Raw genomic sequence first — 18,402 nt, 5'->3', positions numbered from 1 at the left:
ACTCATTTTATCGTAGTTTATGTCAATGAACATAGAAATAAAAACAACAGCACTCGCAAAGTTAACAAGAATCGAAGCACCGAATGACTGCGTACCATGTGTCTGCGAGTCGATGACAACGATGACGAAATGCCTCCGGTATTCGTTCGACTATACGCAAAACCCGATGGAGCAGCCAATAATAGCGCCGCGCACTTTAGCCCCGTTCTGCTCGATTGGCGCCCAAGGCAATCATGCGAGCGGGTGTTTGTGATTCGGTTCGGATGTGTGTTCTTGTTTTTTACATCAGTACCTACAGCTCAATTCGATATGAGTTACCTAATACGACATCCTTCTCGGCTCAAAACTGAGAACGTGGATGCGTGGAAAGAAAAAAATAACGCAATTGATCACCACAACTCAACTCGATTCGATCCGACAAAAACAAATCAACGGAAGTCAGTGCAACAGGTGAGAAGGGGGTAGTTGAGCAACCGAATCTAAACCTAAATGCTGTCTTATTCAATGGAAATTTCGTTTTAAAAATGCATTTGTGATTAACAAGCACAACTGATTTTGCCTTCATTTGAAGATTGATGATAAATAGTCTAAACCATTTTCAAATGTCACGCTACAACTGAGGAGGAGGCATCGCTACAGCAGCTGATCAATTTCCATTCCAGTAGCTCAGACTGCTGCTGCTGCTGCTACTAGCAGCGAATTACTGCTGCTGCGCTGCTGGGGCGAGAATCAATGTGGAAGCGGGTGGCGTCGGAGTGGATATTCGCATCCACTACAGCAAAACACGATGGGCGGCATCGAGCGCATATTAGTCATCGCAGACGCGTCGTAAACTACCCTGCGAGAAAAGCAGCACCACTCGAGCAAAGCTCAGAAAACGACTAACTTGGCATGTTATCGGCAATGATCATTGATGATGATTGTGAAGATGATGACGATAATAATGACGATTGTGGTAGGCATTTGGCACAGAGAGCTAATCCCCGCGAACGCGAGTGCAGAAATATTTATCTTAGCATTTTAGTACACTTGGCGTCATATTTACGCGAGAGCTGAGAAGCGTAGAGACGATGGAAAAAAATATAAAGGTAGCTTCTGCCTCGCCGACCCAAGAGCGAACAGACGCGATATTTTAGCACCTTCAGAGTCCTTGATGACTATTAAATGAGTTCAATGAGGTTCAAAATGAAGGTAAGTTAGTTGTTAAACATTATTTATTATCAATAGCTAGCAACCCTAATGTAATGATATAATGCTTCATCTTAAAACAGGAAATGTGTTCAGTAAAAGAAGGAATCTGACGTTATACAATCAAAAACATTTTTATTGATGCAGAAAACCCGGAAACATTAGACGCAGAGGGAAGATTCCATGAGCTGAAGAGATTGTCAAATATTGTTTACGTTTAGCGGAAAAATGATGAGAATATTTTCTGCATAACGTAAATTCAACTTTAATGTCTAGTTTCGCGGGATGTGCAACTGAAGCTAAAACTGTTTTTCTGAGACTATAATAAACCACAACGAAAGCTTCCCCTAACTCCGCTCAGAAGTTCAAAAAGCTACTTCACGATTGTGCTGAATCATTTTCATACGATAATGATTGGAATTATCATTTGGTTATTTCTTAAGTGTGAAAAGTAGGCAAATTGTCGTCAGCAGTGGCGTTTCCCTAACCTCAATCTACCTGTGCACTGGATAAGGAATTGGTGTGCGGAAACGCATATAATTACTAGATTTTGATTAGTTTAAACGATTCTGATCATTTTATTTTCCATTTAGACTGTCGAAATATCAAAATATTCATTTTTTGGGTCAGTGCACAGGTAAAAAGTGAGGTTACGCGACGTCACTGCTTCTTTAGAAAGCTAAGCAGCTGTAAAGCTAAGAAGCTGTAAAGGCTTAATTTTTTTTTAGAAACTGTAGAAGTTATTTTCAGAAACTATTACCGTTACTTCGCAAAGCAACGTTCAAAAGCTGCCATGGCATTTTCCAAATACGGTGAAAGCATCCTTCAGGAGCTGTGAAAGATTTTTTTGTTTACAAACTGTAAAAACTTCTAATAAAAGCTGGAGCAGCTGCCTTCAGAAATATTTATTTCTTCCTCCAGGAGCATGCAGAGCTCCTTTTGGAACTATAAAAAAAATCCTCCAGAAGCTGAAGAAGCATCCTCCAGAAGCTGTAGAATCTTCCTCCAGAAGCTGTAGGAGCTTCCTCCAGAAGCTGAAGAAGCTTCCTCCAGTAAGAAATTCTATTAAAAACTGGAGCAGCTGCCTTCAGAAATATTTATTCTTTCCTCCAGGAGCTTGCGGAGCTTCTTTTGGATAGTATAAAAAATCCTCCAGAAGATGTAAAAGCTTGCACCTGAAAGTTATAAAAGCTTCGTCCAAAAGTTGTGAAAGCTTCCGTCAGAAGCTGTAAAAGCTCCCTCCAGAAGCTGTAAAAGCTTCATCCAGAAGCTGTGAAAGTTTTCTCAAGAAGCTGTAGAAGCATCCTCCAGAAGCTGTAGAAGCTTCCTCCAGAAGCTGTAGAAGCTTCCTCCAGAAGCTGTAGAAGTTTCCTCCAGAAGCTGTAGAAGCTTTCTCCAGAAGCTGTAGAAGCTTCCTTCAGAAGCTGTGAAAGCTTCCTCCAAAAGCTGTGAAAGCTTCCTCCAGAAGCTGTTGAAGATTCCTCCAGAAGCTGTAAAGCTTCATCCAGCTGAAAAAGCTGAAAAAGCTTTCTCCAGAAGCTGAAAAAGCTTCCTGCAGAAGCTGAAAAAGCTTCCTCCAGAAACTGTAAAAGCTTCCTCTAGAAGCTGTGAAAGCTTCCTCCAGAAGCTGTAAAAGCTACCTCCAGAAGCTGTAAACGCTCCCTCCAGAAGCTGTAAAAGCTTCATCCAGAAGCTGTAATAGCTTCCTCCAGAAGCTACGAAAGCTCACTTCCTGAATGCTTCCTCCAGAAGCTGTAAATGCTTCCTCCAGAAGCTGTGAAAACTTCCTCCAGAAGCTGTGAAAGCTTACCCCAGGAGCTATGAAAGCTTACTCCAGAAGCTGTAAAAGCTTCCTCTAGAAGCTGTTGAAGCTTCCTCCAGAAGCTGTAAAAGCCTCCTCTAGAAGCTGTTGAAGCTTCCTCCAGAAGCTGTGAAAGCTTCCTTCAGAAGCTGTAAAAGCTTCCTCCAGAAGCTGTAAAAGCTTCCTCCAGAAGCTGTGAAAGCTTCCTCCATAAGCTGTAAAAGCTTTCTCCATAAGCTGTAAAAGCTTTCTCCAGAAGCTGTAAAAGCTTCCTCTAGAAGCTGTTGAAGCTTCCACCAGAAGCTGTAAAAGCTTCCTCCAGAAGCAGTAAAAGCTTTCTCCAGAAGCAGTAAAAGCTTCCTCCAGAAGCTGTAAAAGCTTCCTCCAGAAGTTGTAAAAGCTTCCTTCAGAAGCTGCAAAAGCATCCTCCAGAAGCTGAAAAAGCTTCCTCCAGAAGCTGAAAAAGCTTCCTCCAGAAGCTGAAAAAGCTTCCTCCAGAAGCTGAAAAAGCTTCCTCCAGAAGCTGAAAAAGCTTCCTCCAGAAGCTGAAAAAGCTTCCTCCAGAAGCTGTAAAAGCTTCCTCTAGAAGCTGTGAAAGCTTCCTCCAGAAGCTGTAAAAGCTACCTCCAGAAGTTGTAAAAGCTACCTCCAGAAGCTGTAAACGCTCCCTCCAGAAGCTGTAAACGCTTTCTCCAGAAGCTGTAAAAGCTTCCTCCAGAAGCTGTAAAGCTCTCCAAGCTTCCTCCAGAAGCTGGAAAAAGCTCCTCCAGAAGCTGAGAAACTCCTCCAGAAGCTGAAAAGCTTCCTCCAGAAGCTGTAAAAGCCTTCAGAAGCTGTAAAGCTTCCTCCAGAAGCTGTAAAAGCTTGCTCCAGAAGCTGTAAAGCTTCCTCCAGGAAGCTGTAAAAGCCTCCAGAGCTGTAAAGCTTCCTCCAGAAGCTGTAAGAGCTTCCTCCAGAAGCTGCAAGCCTCCAGAAGCTGTAAAGCCTCCAGAAGCTGTAAAAGCCCTCCAGAGCTGTGAAAGCTTCCTCCAGAAGCTGTAAAGCCTCCAGAAGCTGCAAAGCTTCCTCCAGAAGCTGTAAAAGCCCTCCAGAAGCTGCAAAGCCTCCAGAGCTGTAAAAGCCTCCAGAAGCTGCAAAGCCTCCAGAGCTGTAAAGCCTCCAGAAGCTGCAAAAGCCTCCAGAAGCTGCAAAGCTTCCTCCAGAAGCTGTAAAGCTTCCTCCAGAAGCTGTGAGCTTCCTCCAGAAGCTGTAAAAGTTTCCTCCAGATGCTGTAAAAACTTCCTCCAGAAGCTGTAAAAACTTCCCCCAGAAGCTGTAAAAGCTTCCTCCAGAAGCTGTAGCAGCTTCCTCCAGAAGCTGTAGAAGCTACCCCCAGAAGCTGTAAAAGCTTCCTTCAGAAGCTGTAAAAGCTTTCTCCAGAAGCTGTAAAAGCTTCCTCCAGAAGCTGTAAAAGCTTCCTCCAGAAGCTGTAAAAGCTTCCTCCAGAAGCTGTAAAAGCTTCCTCCAGAAGCTGTAAAAGCTTCCTCCAGAAGCTGTAAAAGCTTTCTCCAGAAGCTGTAAAAGCTTCCTCCAGAAGCTATAAAAGCGTCCTCCAGAAGCTGTAAAAGCTTCCTCCACAATATGTAAAAGCTTCCTCCAGAAGATGTAAAAGCTCCAGAAGCTGTAAAAGCTTCCTCCAGAAGCTGTAAAAGCTTCCTCCAGAACCTGCGAAAGCTTCCTCCAGAAGCTGTGAAAGCTTCCTCCAGAAGCTGTAAAAGCTTCCTCCAGAACCTGCGAAAGCTTCCTCCAGAAGCTGTGAAAGCTTCCTCTAGAAGTCAGAAAAACTTCCTCCAGAAGCTTTAGAAGCTTCCTCCAGGAGCTGTGAAAACTTCTTTCAGAAGCTGCAAATCGAAAAAAACGGCCTCAAAGCTAAAAATTTGTTTCCAGCAACGTTCAAAAATTTAGCAAAGTATAAAATATTACGCTTCACTAATCGACCCAAGAAAATACAGAGAAAAAATCGCACAGCAACTACTTATATCAGAACGACGATACGGTGAATGGGTACCAGCATCAATCAGAATAACCTTGAAGTTTGACAAACCCACTCAACAGAACGAACGATACGATACGTAGTGCGGTGGGTAACAAAAACAATAACAAATCCTCTCGTCGTAATACCGCAACAGCGCACTGCTAGTTTTGCATCATCATTAAACGAGATTCCGGTTGGGTGGTTTGTGGTTTCGGAGAAAAACTCGAAGTAACTTGAAAATCCTTGAAAGACAGCGCAACAGTTTCCCACTTATTTCCTACCAACTTGAGCACCCTGGCCAAAGGCTAACCCATAAGAGTGCAATGGACAGGAAAATCCGAATCCGAATCTGTTTCCCAAAATGTGCCATTTTTCCTCGTTAGAGTTGTTGGTGCATACATGTGAACACGAATGGATGATTATGGGGTAGATGTACAGTGGCAGGATTTCGAACGAAAGCCGAAAGAAAGAAGTGGAAAGATTTCCACGGTAAATTAAAAACTTCGATTATGTTCTGGCAAAGTGGCAAGAATCAATTAAAAACTAAATAGCTTTATGAAAAGTAATATTAGCCTAGGATCTATGTACCGAAGATGTGAGTCAAGAAATATGAAAATAACGGAATCCATTCATTATTCATAATTTATTTAAATTGTAAAAATTACGATTCGCATTGAACAATCGTTATCAACAGCTGCAAATTAGGATAAGAAATGCAGGTATTCAAGGAAAAATATGAAAATCGTGCTAAAGAATCTAGTTGTGACCGAACGTTGGTCACTGTGCACGGTTACAAAGTAAGATATACGATACAGGGTAGTTTGTACAGATATTGAATACACTCACACTTTTCCGCTGATGGTTGATGACCGCTTGCCAGCCAAGTAGGTATCCGCACCCGACTCTCGATGCTGCTGGTTGACGCGATGCTCCGTCTGACGTCGATGATGTCGTCGTCTTTGTTGTGTTCCCTTGAAACTGCTTCCAATTTTAGTCACTGCTGCTAGACTTGTGACGTTAGGTTCTTCCTTGATTTTGCTTTTAAATGGTTCCACTTTATTCACTACGAATGGTGATTATTGATGCTAATATTTTCAACAAAGAACACTTCAAATAGATCTCTGAAAACAAACAATGGCCACATTAAAAACCGTTCCAGAGCGGTGCACTTTTCGCAGAGGCAGCTTTTCGGATTCAGGGACACTTCCCAAAATTGCCTCCGACCCTGTTCGTGAGCACAGTTGCATGGATGTGTATTTCGCGTCGCACTCAGCCTGCTTCTAGAATCGAATTTTCATTTCGCTAATTATTCACCGATTTGCACACTTTTTTCCCCCCTCCACAACATAACGCATCGCCACTCACGAGGAAAACGCAATTTTCCACCATTTTCGCGACCATACTTCCCGGCGCTAGGGAAAACTGCTGAAAATTCCACCACTACTGTCGTCGTTGCTGCCGCACTGCAACTTGCCCAGAGACGACGATTTTCCGCCGCCACTATTTTTACATCACCAGCTGCACCGTTCAGGCTACCAACCAGCCACTGCTGCTGATCGACCGACCGACCAACCAACCGACCGCCGATGGAAGGAAAAGGAAAGGAAAAACAAAATCGGGAAAATTCTAGCGTAACGCGCAATAAGCGGGTCAGGAACCGAACGCCTACATTTGTTTTTGGTGTTATGAAGCAGGCATGATTTCATTTATTTATTTTTTAATGCGAACCTAAAAAGTTGTTGATAAATTAAGTCTGTTCTTATTGTTTCTGCAACCATCAGTTGTGCAGCCTAGTAAGCCATGATTTGGGTGCGTAACTGACAACGGGAGCATAAAATAAAATACAATCTTTTACAAGCTCTTACCATGGGAAAACTGTCAAAACGCACGCAAACGTATCCATTGTGTTTGGCCCATTATTCAAGCCACACGTACTTTTATGAAATACTAGTTGACCCGGCAGACGTTGTCCTGCATATTGTCAGATTTTCTGGATATGATACACTGCGCGGCGTTTGTAATGTTCCCAAATGGGTACTTGCACAAAACTTCACGCGGCGAATGACTGTCGAAAGGTACGGCCGCGCCAAACGATACACCGCAATGCTATTCACCCATAAGAATCAAGTAAACGGGGTGCGGAAAGCGCGGCGGTACCTTTCCCGAAGGGTACGCCGCGTGCAATTTTGAGAAAATCAGGCAATAGTAGACGAAAATGCGCGTTGCGAACTGCCCATGCGAAACTCCCATACGAATCCTTATTTTAGTTTTTAACGATTTACAGAACTGTACTAATAATTTTTGACTGAGCAAATATCATATAAACCCGTCGGAAACTATGACAAATGTAACTGCTGAAGGAATGAAGAAAATCCATCCAGCCGTTTTCGAGTTATGCGGATACGAACACAGACCATTTCATTTTTATTATATAGAAGAAGATAAATCAATAATTATTAACAAATTACACCTCACCACGTATTCACTCGTAACAGTTGGCGACGAAATAGCTAATAAAATATGTCTGAATTTGATAATGAAGCCCTTAGCGGCTAAGGAGGGCCGATATAATGTTATTAAAATCTGATTGATGTATGATACGGAAAAAGTTCAGAACTGTATGATAGATTTATTTTTGGAAAATATACAAAAAAGTGAGATAAGCTTCCAAATATGTAATTCAGAACTTTTTCCGTAACTTACATCAATTAGATTTTAATTAAAGTTTGTCTAGAATTTATTATATATACTTATAGAGTAAGAATTCTTGTTCACTCTCTGTGCCAATCCTCCAGATATTCAAGAACTCAGTACAAGTACTCACAAGCTTCGATAAATCCATTCAGCACTTACAGTAGGCCCAGAAAAACATTCTAACCATTGCGATTCTTTAAATATTTTGGTCAATATACACTCAGGCTTTTTGTGTTTTTTTTTTGTCGAATTCGATTTGGCTCGGTTTAAATAAATCAATGACCCCACGGAAAAGTACCTAAAAATGGTCATGTTTGTAAGAAAGTTAGGTAAAAACTATCGAGAGAACTCTTGGAAATCTTTTTGGGATTTTTTCTTTGTTTCAGGGAGAATATTCTTCAGAAGATATCTTACGCACCCCCACTGAAGTAATTTCTAAACAAAATTCTCAAACATCAATCAAAATATTTACTGATGAAATTGGTTGAAAAACATCAAAAGCAACCAATGTAAAATTGAAACATTGGCCTTCTCCTGCAAACATCGGAACAAATTCAACTCGCAACAATCGATTATCCCTAACTGCAACAGAATATTGTTCGTATGTCGCGCATCTAGAAAAGAAACAACTTGATGAATGATAACTAAATTAATTGTATTTAAGTAAACACTTTAAAACAGGTAACATCAATTGGGCCCTAAAGCCCTACATCATTGCAAACGATAAAGTACCACTCAAGAATATATGAACCGATGTTATCTAAATTCTGATAATAGTCTAAATCAGTAAAAATTATATTTTTGTGTTTGAGATATTCAAGACATTATTTGGGTTGAGCAACATCTGTTGCTGAAAAGGCGCATATCAGAACGATTAAACCATCAGGCCAAAACGTCAGGCCCATATATTAACTGTCAAAGGTTGAGTGAAGTGCCCTGCAGTGATTTGCTAGTGCGCTTGAATCATATTATTTCGTGCGTCTAATAAGACCGAAAATATCGAGGAAGCATTTTCCATCTATTTTTAATTTTCAAATTAAACAACGTTCCTTTCGACAGGATGATTAACTTCATCGTTCCCTGAAAGAAAATTGAATATCAATTCTTCATGTTTTGACCCAATTGCACAAAAACGCGTCGGATATTATTTGCAAAATTACAGAAAATATAATTAAACACTTGGTACATCATACCTCCATGCTAAATAATACGTAGAAATTATATCGCATGATCTAACAACATGACTCCAACATAAAACCACACACTAAAACTAAATATTCCAATTATTAGGGTGATTTTTATAAGAACTATTTGTCTCCAACATTGACCATTTGAGCAATGTGGCTTAGGAACGTCTTCTATTGATCTACAATGGAGACTAATGGAAGCCAATTTGATTACCGTGGCGAAAATGGAATGGGTTCGGAGTAGAATTTTAATCTGCAGACTGAAACAAATTCAGTATTTGGGTTGTATTTTTTTCCCTCATTCGAAATTCCCTGACTTTCCAGGTAGTCGACACTCTGCAAAATTGAGTAAATGGGGTCGAAGTAGTTTGTCTTTACTCCCATGTCGCAAGTACCCAACGGAAAATTTAATTACCCAATTGGAGGTTAAATTTACTCAATTTTGAGTTCAGCTTGAGCTTGAGCTTGATTGACTGCTCGTAGTTGCTACTCCATTATGACCAGATCAGCTGTTCTTGCAAGGGAACCAACAGTAGTTTGCTTGGGACTAGCACACATCTTCAATACTGGTATTGAAGGTCAAGTACTCAAGGTCAAGGTCAAGTACAATACTCATTTGTAAGGTCATACTGGCGCCTGCCACGTCAGAATGCAAGTCAATGTAGGGAAGGGGGAGGAAATGTTGATGCAATCACTCGCCCACTGCAAGCCGAATATACCTCTGCACTTGCCACGTGTTCATGCGGAATTTGTTGTAATTTTTGGGGTAGGTTCGAGAGGCAGAGGTCCGTCTTGGTTAACGAACTACCAATGTGATAGATAGGAGAAAGCAACTGATGGAATTTCTAATTAGATGTAGGAAAAGAGCTTTTTTTATAGTTCATTTCCAATTCAGCAGATTACTGCTAGAATATTCAAGTTGAAGGTATAGGAATAGTAAGGGAAACGGTATGGAAGTCCATTTCCAGTTCTAGCGATTGCTAGAACATGAGAAATATAGAGAAAGATATAAAGTAGGAGAATGGAACGGACCTGGGATTGAACCCACGACCTCCTACGTATGAGGCAGAAGCAGTAGCCATATGACTACCAAGCCCGTTTAATTTACTCAATTTTGAGTTCAGGCAATATACTCCAAATTGGCTTCCCGTATTGAACTGGCGTCGTTGGATTGTTTCGCTCCTTTGTTTTTGACAACAGAAGAAAGAGTGGATGAAAGAGAAGAGAAACAAAAACTCAAAGGTAAGTTTAAAAAAACTCAACGTTGGGAACTTTTTTTCTTCCGTGTAGATCACTTGATCGAACATCTCAATCAGCCGACCAAATAGGGCACTGCACGGACTACTTTGTCTCTTTCTCGCTGCAAAGAAATTAGAAAACAACAAGGCCGGTAAACGTCAAAATTTATGAGGAACGAAAGAGAAAGAGATGTTTTCGTGCAGTGCCCTATAGGATTATATCTTTGCCAAATAAACTCTAATCTTCTCGCGGTTTTCAGCATAACATTCTGTATTTAATTCTACAAAAACTGAATGAGTATCATGGTTCTTGATCGTAAATTGTGCCGTCCAACTGCAATTCACTGTTTTTGGATGTTTCTGCATACATTTTACCATATAAACTTCTAACGAGTTTAGCACCGCCCAAACGTTGACCGATTTGGCTGAAATTTTGTCCAGAGCATCAGGGCATCAAATAGAATCGAATAAGAGGGCGGCCCATCAAGAAATTTGAAAAAGTGTTTTTTGAGCCACCCTACCGTGCATGTTATTTTGTCGAAAAAATCTATTAACCGTTTAAGTCCAGACCAGATGAAAACAAACACATTACCAAACAATTTATGCAAACATTAAAGCAAGCCCAGCGAGAACCCAAGGAGTGATCATTAATCATCTTAGCAAAGTCACTCTCAACGATTCAACAACAATAACCTAATAATATAAACAGAGCGGTTGGTACGAGATGTCCCCGTTCTATGTTTATTTGTGAAATCAACTTAAGAATTGGTTCTCACTTCTCACAGGTATTTTCAACAACGCTGCACAGTAGGCCTGGCCGCTTTAATTTGTTTATTTGTAAAAAAAATATTCATCTGACCCAAGTCTACAAGACCCAATTACTACAATACTAAATTAACACTGAATTGTACAGCTAGTTCGAAAATCTACTAGACGCCTCACCAAACTCAAACAAGTTCTCCACCTGCGGAGTCACGCTGTAACCGGCTCGTGATATCCAAATGACGTTCTGTGGAATCTAGGTTCAGTGATTCCCAAAGCGAGGGCCGCGGGCCGCATGCGGCCCTCTAAGCCACTTCTTGCGGCCCGCGAAGGATTTCTGAGAATGCACTACAAGTGGCCCATTGATTTGCATTATATGACCGAAAAAGCTTGTTAAAATTCCAATTATTTTGGTGTACTCAGAAATCTCTTAAAGGCTACCTTACACCTCGGGATAATTTTCCGCCGAATTTTGGTCCCCATGCATTTTAAATGGGGCCGGGATTTTGATTTTCTGTGCCCAAATCCCGAAAACATCGCATATGTAAAAACACATGGGGAAAAATCCGCAGACCAAATTCCCGAGGTGTGAGGCTACTTCGTCGGTGAGGCTATACCTTAAGCTCACATTATTTCGATGTTGAAGCATTATTTATATATTATAAGCTGGGTGCTGCGGATAGAGCCGCTTTTCTGCTTTCAAGCGAGTAGCGGGATATTTTGAAATCAATCCTATAAGCAGAATTATTTTGCAGCTCTCCGGCTGTCAAACATTTCCCGCTCTTCGAATTTCTCTTTCCATGCTGCATGAAGGCGCACGAATGCGCGAGACTCTACATGACTTTACGATGGTTCACATAAATTCCTGCTCCAATTAGCTGCTGAATTTCGTGAAATCTCCTAACGAGTGCTTTTTAGTTGCATTCCTACTAATTATCCACTCGAAATATAATGTGAATATATTTGTTACAAAGAATGCAAAACTCAAACTAAATTTTATTTTTATTTTTTCTCCAAATAATAACAATACTTATCAATATAAGATCTAAAACGAACATAACCACAATGTTTGGCTCTGGCACAATAGAAAGTTTTGGCTTCAGTTTGACAACCAAATCGATTCTATCCGCACCACCCAGATTATAAATAATTTTATCGTATATATTATCATATATATATAAATGTATAATACCATACATGCATGTTATGTAGGCCGACAGCAAATAAACTTCGATGTTATCGCCCCGGGTTATGATAATAACTAAGGCCGATACAAATATTTAAAAACTTTTCTGGCCCTCCCCCCTCGGATTTTTTTGTCTAAAAATAATATTTTGAGGGGGCAACAAAATTAAATTCGGATAATTTTCAAAACATTCTTTAACAAATCCGAGGTGTTTTTTGTTTTTTCATTTTAATGTTTATTTTTTATTAAACAAACCTCCCCCCACCCCTTTTGATCTTCCGGAGACCAATAGGACAAAATGTTAATTAAATATTTATAACGGCCTAATATGTTATTCACTAAAGCTAAAGCTTGCAATACAGTTGTCATATACTGCTGCATAATAATGCTGCTGGATAAAAATAATAAAATAAGTTTGTTATGGTAAAATTGAACTTAAATTTATAATTGGTAAAAATAGGTTGACTAGCAACTATGGATTCTATTTAGAATTTCATTCGTAATTTCATTCAATCGCAAACAGATTCTGTTCAAAACCTCCAAACAGATTCAGTTCAGAATCTCAAACAGAATCCTGAACGGATTGTATTCAAAATTTCAAACGAATTCCGAATATCGACCGGAATTCTGTTCAGAATCACGAACGTGTTCTTATCAGAATCTCAAATGGATTCTGTTTAGAATTCCAAACGGATTCTGTTCAGAATTCCAGACGGATTCCTGAGTGGATGCTTCTTAAAATTTCGACCGGAGCCCCTATCTTTATTTGCTACGACAAGAGCACAAAAACATAAAATAAAATAACTGAGCCGAAAAGATGCTATGATCAAATATTATATATTAACAATATAGTCCACTCTTGCTCAAAACAGGCGAACACGACTCCAGCGCTACGACGGATGGCGGTCGAACTATTTCATTAAAGCAACGCGTGGCGGCGCATCGTTGCCTTCAATTCGACGCTTTGAGGCGCACCGTTGCGAAGTTCATCGTTGCTTCCGAAACAATCAAAACAAAATTAAATGCTAAACGTCATTATCTTTTCAATTTATTGGAAAGAGCTAAATTAATTTTTTTTGCCGTTTTCTATTTGGGATAAAAATTATGATGGAAATACTCGTTTTTACGCACAGTCCATATAACAATTCAAAACTTATGAAAAATTAGTGGTTCTGGTGGCTACCTTCCCGAAAACCTTTACATGTACTGTACATGTTGTACAACTTTGGCCCCGCCCTAGCAAATTTGGTTCGTTTCGAGTAAAGTTGGACCGTCTGTGGGCAAGCTGTACTGTTCAATAGTCATACAACTTGCCCACAGACTAGACGGTCTGACTCTACTCCGACCGAACTGAATTTCCTGAGGGTGTCAAAGTTGTACAACATCATGTCGGAGCGTGTATGGGGCCCAAACACCTAAAGTTTTTCATATTTACTTTGTTGGGTCGTGATGCCTCCATTATCATCCAGCAGCCCTTCACCGAAATTATGTACTACATAACCTTCATGAACATAAATTCATACGGAATATGCTATGAAGATTTGGTCAGCTTATGCAGCAACTTCTCGAAGGTCAGCTCTCACTTGCTTCTGGTGAACACACAACGGACCAAAAAATTAAAAATGGGATTATTACAATACAGTACTGTAAGCGGTACAAACCTAAGTACAAACATAGAAAAAGATTAAGTATTTATTAAATATTAATGTATTCGTACTTTTCAACAGATAGAAAAGCATGTGACCTTTACTGCCGTCATACACATATTTGTCCCATGTTTGCTGGGATTTCCTATGTACATGGGACAGTTCTAAGGACGCCTCCCCATTAGTCCTTCCGGGGTTTTCAGAGCCGATCTTTGTCTGGGAATCCTCCTCGGGTAGCACTTGCCGAAATCGTTGCAAGGGGTCCAAAGCAATCAAATTGCGCCTGAGGTCCTGGCATCTGTTCCAGTTTCTTTATTTATTAGCTCGTGACCGAAATACTTCCATGAGTCAGAACCTTTCTCAAATAATATTCTGACGAGTTCTGTCAACAATCAACATGTTTGTTGTTGTTCTTCAAAATAGGAGAGTGAAAATTCAAGGTTACTTTGATCGTTTTTACTAAAATAGTTAGACTTCTAATCATCAGTTGGCGCTGTACTACAGAAAAGCTGTTCGCTAGTGGATTGTATGGGATAATGAAGAGTGGGCTATCTTGTACTTTAAAATCTTTGCTATGATCGACAAATACGAAAATGGTAACTTAAATTTGGTTTAGAATCTACGCAGTTAATAACTGTGAAAAAGCATAATGCACACTAAGCGGCGAGGCGAGATGTCACAGTGAGGGATGTCATTCCAATGAGATGAATTCCAATGATATAAACTGAAAAACAAATGTTACAAAACTACTGCGGCCCGCTTTATCAGCTCAAAATTTCTGTGTGGCCCGTGATAGTAAGAATGCTGGGGACAACTGTTGTAGCAGATTCGTGGTACGCGACAGTCTTGGAGGTGTTCGGAAATCCAAAAGTGACAGTAGATGCGATGAGTCAGTTTCTCCAGCTTGTTACGGTTTATTTTATCTTACCTGTAAGTGACAAATGTTTGTGTGGAATTGTGTTCGTACCATTTCTTCATGTTCTGTGTTTTTGTTAAGAAAATTATTTTGAGCTTTTTAGTGGAATGTCTTCACTTGTCATAAGACGAGTTTGTACTATCCCATTTAATTCCACCACTAAAATGAACCGCGACAGATACGTATTTCGACCTCAACAGTAAGGTCGTCTTCAGTGTCTCGTACTTGACTCGACTCAAGTACGAGACACTGAAGACGACCTTACTGTTGAGGTCGAAATACGTATCTGTCAAGGTACAATTAAGTCTCATAAGGAAATCTCATCATATCTCGCAATGGGCGAAACATTGGACCTTTCCTTCAAGGCACAAAGAGAACGTCAGTTATTTTAATTCGTTGATTGTTGTTTGAATTGTTTTTTTCGCACGGCCAGGTAGGAATTTGGCCAGGTAGGAATTTGAACCAACCTTGGAAAATCTTTTTCAGTCATATTCACGACATAGAACCACATTTAAGTGTAAGGAATACATACGAATTCTTGAAGCAACACAAAAAACATAGCTCGTAATAACGTCGAACGCAATATAAACCAACACAAATAGCTGGGGGCTTTGCTTGCGTCAGTCGTCAAAAACCAAATGCTTCAACTGCTTCCAGAAGATGAAACAGTACCGCCTTCCTCACTTGACGGGATCAATGCAGAACTTTTAAAGCATACCCCTGTTGAATTCTTCATAGAGCTCGAGAAAATTATCAAGCATATCTGGATGAATAATGAAGCTCCCGATGAAATAACGGATACCAGACAGGTACCAATTCCTAAAAATATATCACACAAGGATACTACAGACTTCAGGAGGATTACCTTGTGTGAACTTGCATACACGTTCATTGCAGCGTACACATTGAGAAAGCTGGATGAAACGATGGTTCTGGCCAACTTACCAAGCTGCTTTTCTGAGTAACAGGTCAGTGGAAGATTATATTTTCATGGTAAAAAGGATAACTGACAGTTACTGAGGACAGTTACTGAGGAGTTTTGGAACACCGGAACAAAAGTCTACGTCTTTGCACTTGATATAAAGCAAGCATTCGATTCGGTTAGCCACCCTGTATTAATTGAAGCTCTGAAATATCTCCGGGTTCCAAATTATGTTATAAATAGAATTATAAATCTTGGACTGTACGAAAAAATCTGTATTAAATGGCTAAGCCAACGAACGCCAAATGTAAGGAAAAGCAAAGATCCTCAGTACTCTGAACTGGGTTCGAGTCCAATCGAAGGAAAGCAGTTACCTTCAATACATTTTTCAAATCACAATTATCCACATAATGTACATATTCACATCTGAGTTTTCAGAACATTATAAATTAATGTCCAAGTCGGGTGGTTTTATACTCGGAATATAGGCAATTAACTTTGATTGAACAAAAAAACTGTACTAAATGGCCATCCGATTCCATCGAATAGACATCCGGCTATCGACCCCCTAAAACTATGATAATTTTTCTGGTTTATGTCTGAAAATTTCAAACAAATCGTTCGAATTTTGAATTAGCATCAAAATTTGGTTGCGGAAAAGAGGCTGAGGATGTAAAGCTTGATGCAGAGATGCATCCTGAACAGAACATGAGCCAACAGCGTGCCTTGGTGTTCTTAGTTTTGAACTCTGAACACAGTTCAGTGTGCACTGGGTTGGTACGCAAGCAAAACGATCATGGTAACTAAGATTCCTTAGATTTGGAACTATGCAAAATCATACGAGCATGCTTGATTTCTATCCGTTAGATGCCCACGTGTTCCATTACTATAGCCGAGGAATGTGTAGCATGCTGTCGCTTGAATTTGTTTTCCTAGGATACAAGTTGCTAAGTTAGGTCAGCGCTCTTGAACAGTGTGCAGTGTTCAGAACGTTTTGAACACGAACACGCGTTCTCGTGTTCAGATGCATCTCTGACTGTTTGTAATATTATTTTTCAATGACCAATAGCTTAAACTTATAAGAGGCTATGGGCTCCACGACGAACACTGCTAGCGCAATTTCGTAGCTTAACGGAAGATCAGATTTTCAACACTGCAACTTCCTAGTGAAGATGTACACTCCCGGCCAAAAGTTTGGGTTCACCATCAAAAAATATAGGCAAAAGTTTTTGGGAATATTTTTGCCGTCTTACGTCCGACCTCGGATATTGTAAGCTCAGTATAATGATCACGAGCAGATCTTGCAACGTAGGTATTTAAAGCAAACCATTTTTAATTATTTATCTACTAAAATATTACCTTGAGGTACACCTTTTTTCTTAAATTTATATAAATATAATGATAAAGAGTAACTTAATGCCAATCCCCATACATTCAATTTTCTTTCTAATATTCAACTCGATAATCAATATCATAAATGGCGTAATCAACAAGGTTGTCTTCACAAGTTATGCGTGAAATTTTTTTTGATGTTCAGTCGAATGAGTTAGAAGCAATTGGATCGCAGGCAAACGGACCACAGACTAGAGAGAATTTGTTACCCAAACATGATCAGCTGTATTGTAAATCCTCTCAATACTCTCACGTGTTTCAACTTCCCGAGTGAAAGAAAATCTGGATTTGTGCTGAATGCTGATAACACAAAGGAAATATTATGTGAATCATCACTAATTATGAAAGGGATTTTTGCGCAATTTGTGAACTGCCTTTGTTAACCACTGTTATGTATTTTACAATAGTTCATGATCTCAAATGCTACGTTTGGCAGGGCATGTGAATTGATGGATTCGGTTTAATTCAATTGACTTGCCAAAAGTTGAACATGTTCACAAATTGATAAATAAACATATTAGGTAACATAGTGTGATTGTTATACGTTCATCTACTGTGTGAAAATAGGTAATTTCTTTCAGAAAACTCCTATATTGGGCAGAAGGAGAAAATCTTGAACTAAAAATCTGCCTGCATGTCGATCAAATTGGCTGCTAAATAGTAAAGCAAAGTAATTTTTCACAAAAACAATTTACGGTACAATTTTGTTATACGGAAAAGGCTTAACGATCTTAAAAACGATGTATTGCCGTTGAATTATTGATTGAAATTAATTAGAATTAGAATCACAGAAATTTACCATGGCATGGCATAGCCAATTGAATTCAAAAAAAATTTAAAAGAAATACGAGCTGACTTTTTTTGAAAATGGTTCATTACACGAGATTAGAAATTCAATAAACATAAAAAAAGTGTTATGAAAACTCATATGTGAATATGTACGTTATGTGGAAGATATTGATTTGGAAAATGGGTTCGAGTCCCATCGAAGGGAAAGTGGTTACCTCCAATACATTTTCCAAATCAATATCTTCCACATAACGTACATATTCACATATGAGTTTGGTGGTTTAATCCCCGGAAATAGGCAATTAACTTTGATTGAAATAAAAAAAGTACCTTTTCCGAAATCAAATCGAGAAAAGTATTATCATTTACAATCATATAAATATGTATATGTACAATGTACATAATCAAAAGTCTATAACCCCGTGCTCCAAATTATTTTCATTTCTCGCTGCGTCGTGATTTTACCAAGATAATATATGGCGCATCTATATGGTTCCATTTGTTTCATTAGACTGCAAATACAATTAATTTTGAGTACAAATATTTAAATCGATTATTTTATTAACATTAAAGTGGCATTTTAGTACTGAATCTGAGTCAACAGGATCTTTTCAAAAGCTACACTACCTATAAAGGAGCTGAAAATGCAATTTCCAACCGTGAAGTT

At 39.4% G+C, this 18,402-nt stretch overlaps 1 protein-coding gene across 7 annotated transcripts in view; it reads right to left on the bottom strand.

Moving 5' to 3' along the window:
- The window catches only part of LOC134225631 (OTU domain-containing protein 7B-like), a 140,815-nt gene that overhangs the window by 121,954 nt on the left and 459 nt on the right, over positions 1-18,402 (bottom strand). For 4 of the 7 annotated variants that reach the window (XM_062705856.1, XM_062705857.1, XM_062705861.1 and 1 more), the window contains exon 2: positions 5,850-6,124. The exons of 1 other annotated variant lie outside the window; for it this stretch is intronic. The gene's annotated coding sequence lies outside the window, so the exon portion shown is untranslated. Of the gene's footprint in view, positions 1-5,849; positions 6,125-6,317; positions 6,336-6,368; positions 6,508-18,402 lie in introns of those variants that run through there. 2 more of the 7 variants (XM_062705859.1, XM_062705860.1) reach the window with 2 other exon arrangements.

This window comes from Armigeres subalbatus, chromosome 3 (assembly GCF_024139115.2).
Source record: "Armigeres subalbatus isolate Guangzhou_Male chromosome 3, GZ_Asu_2, whole genome shotgun sequence".
NCBI classification, from domain to species: Eukaryota; Metazoa; Arthropoda; class Insecta; order Diptera; family Culicidae; genus Armigeres; species Armigeres subalbatus.
This window is presented reverse-complemented; position numbering and strand designations above follow the sequence as displayed.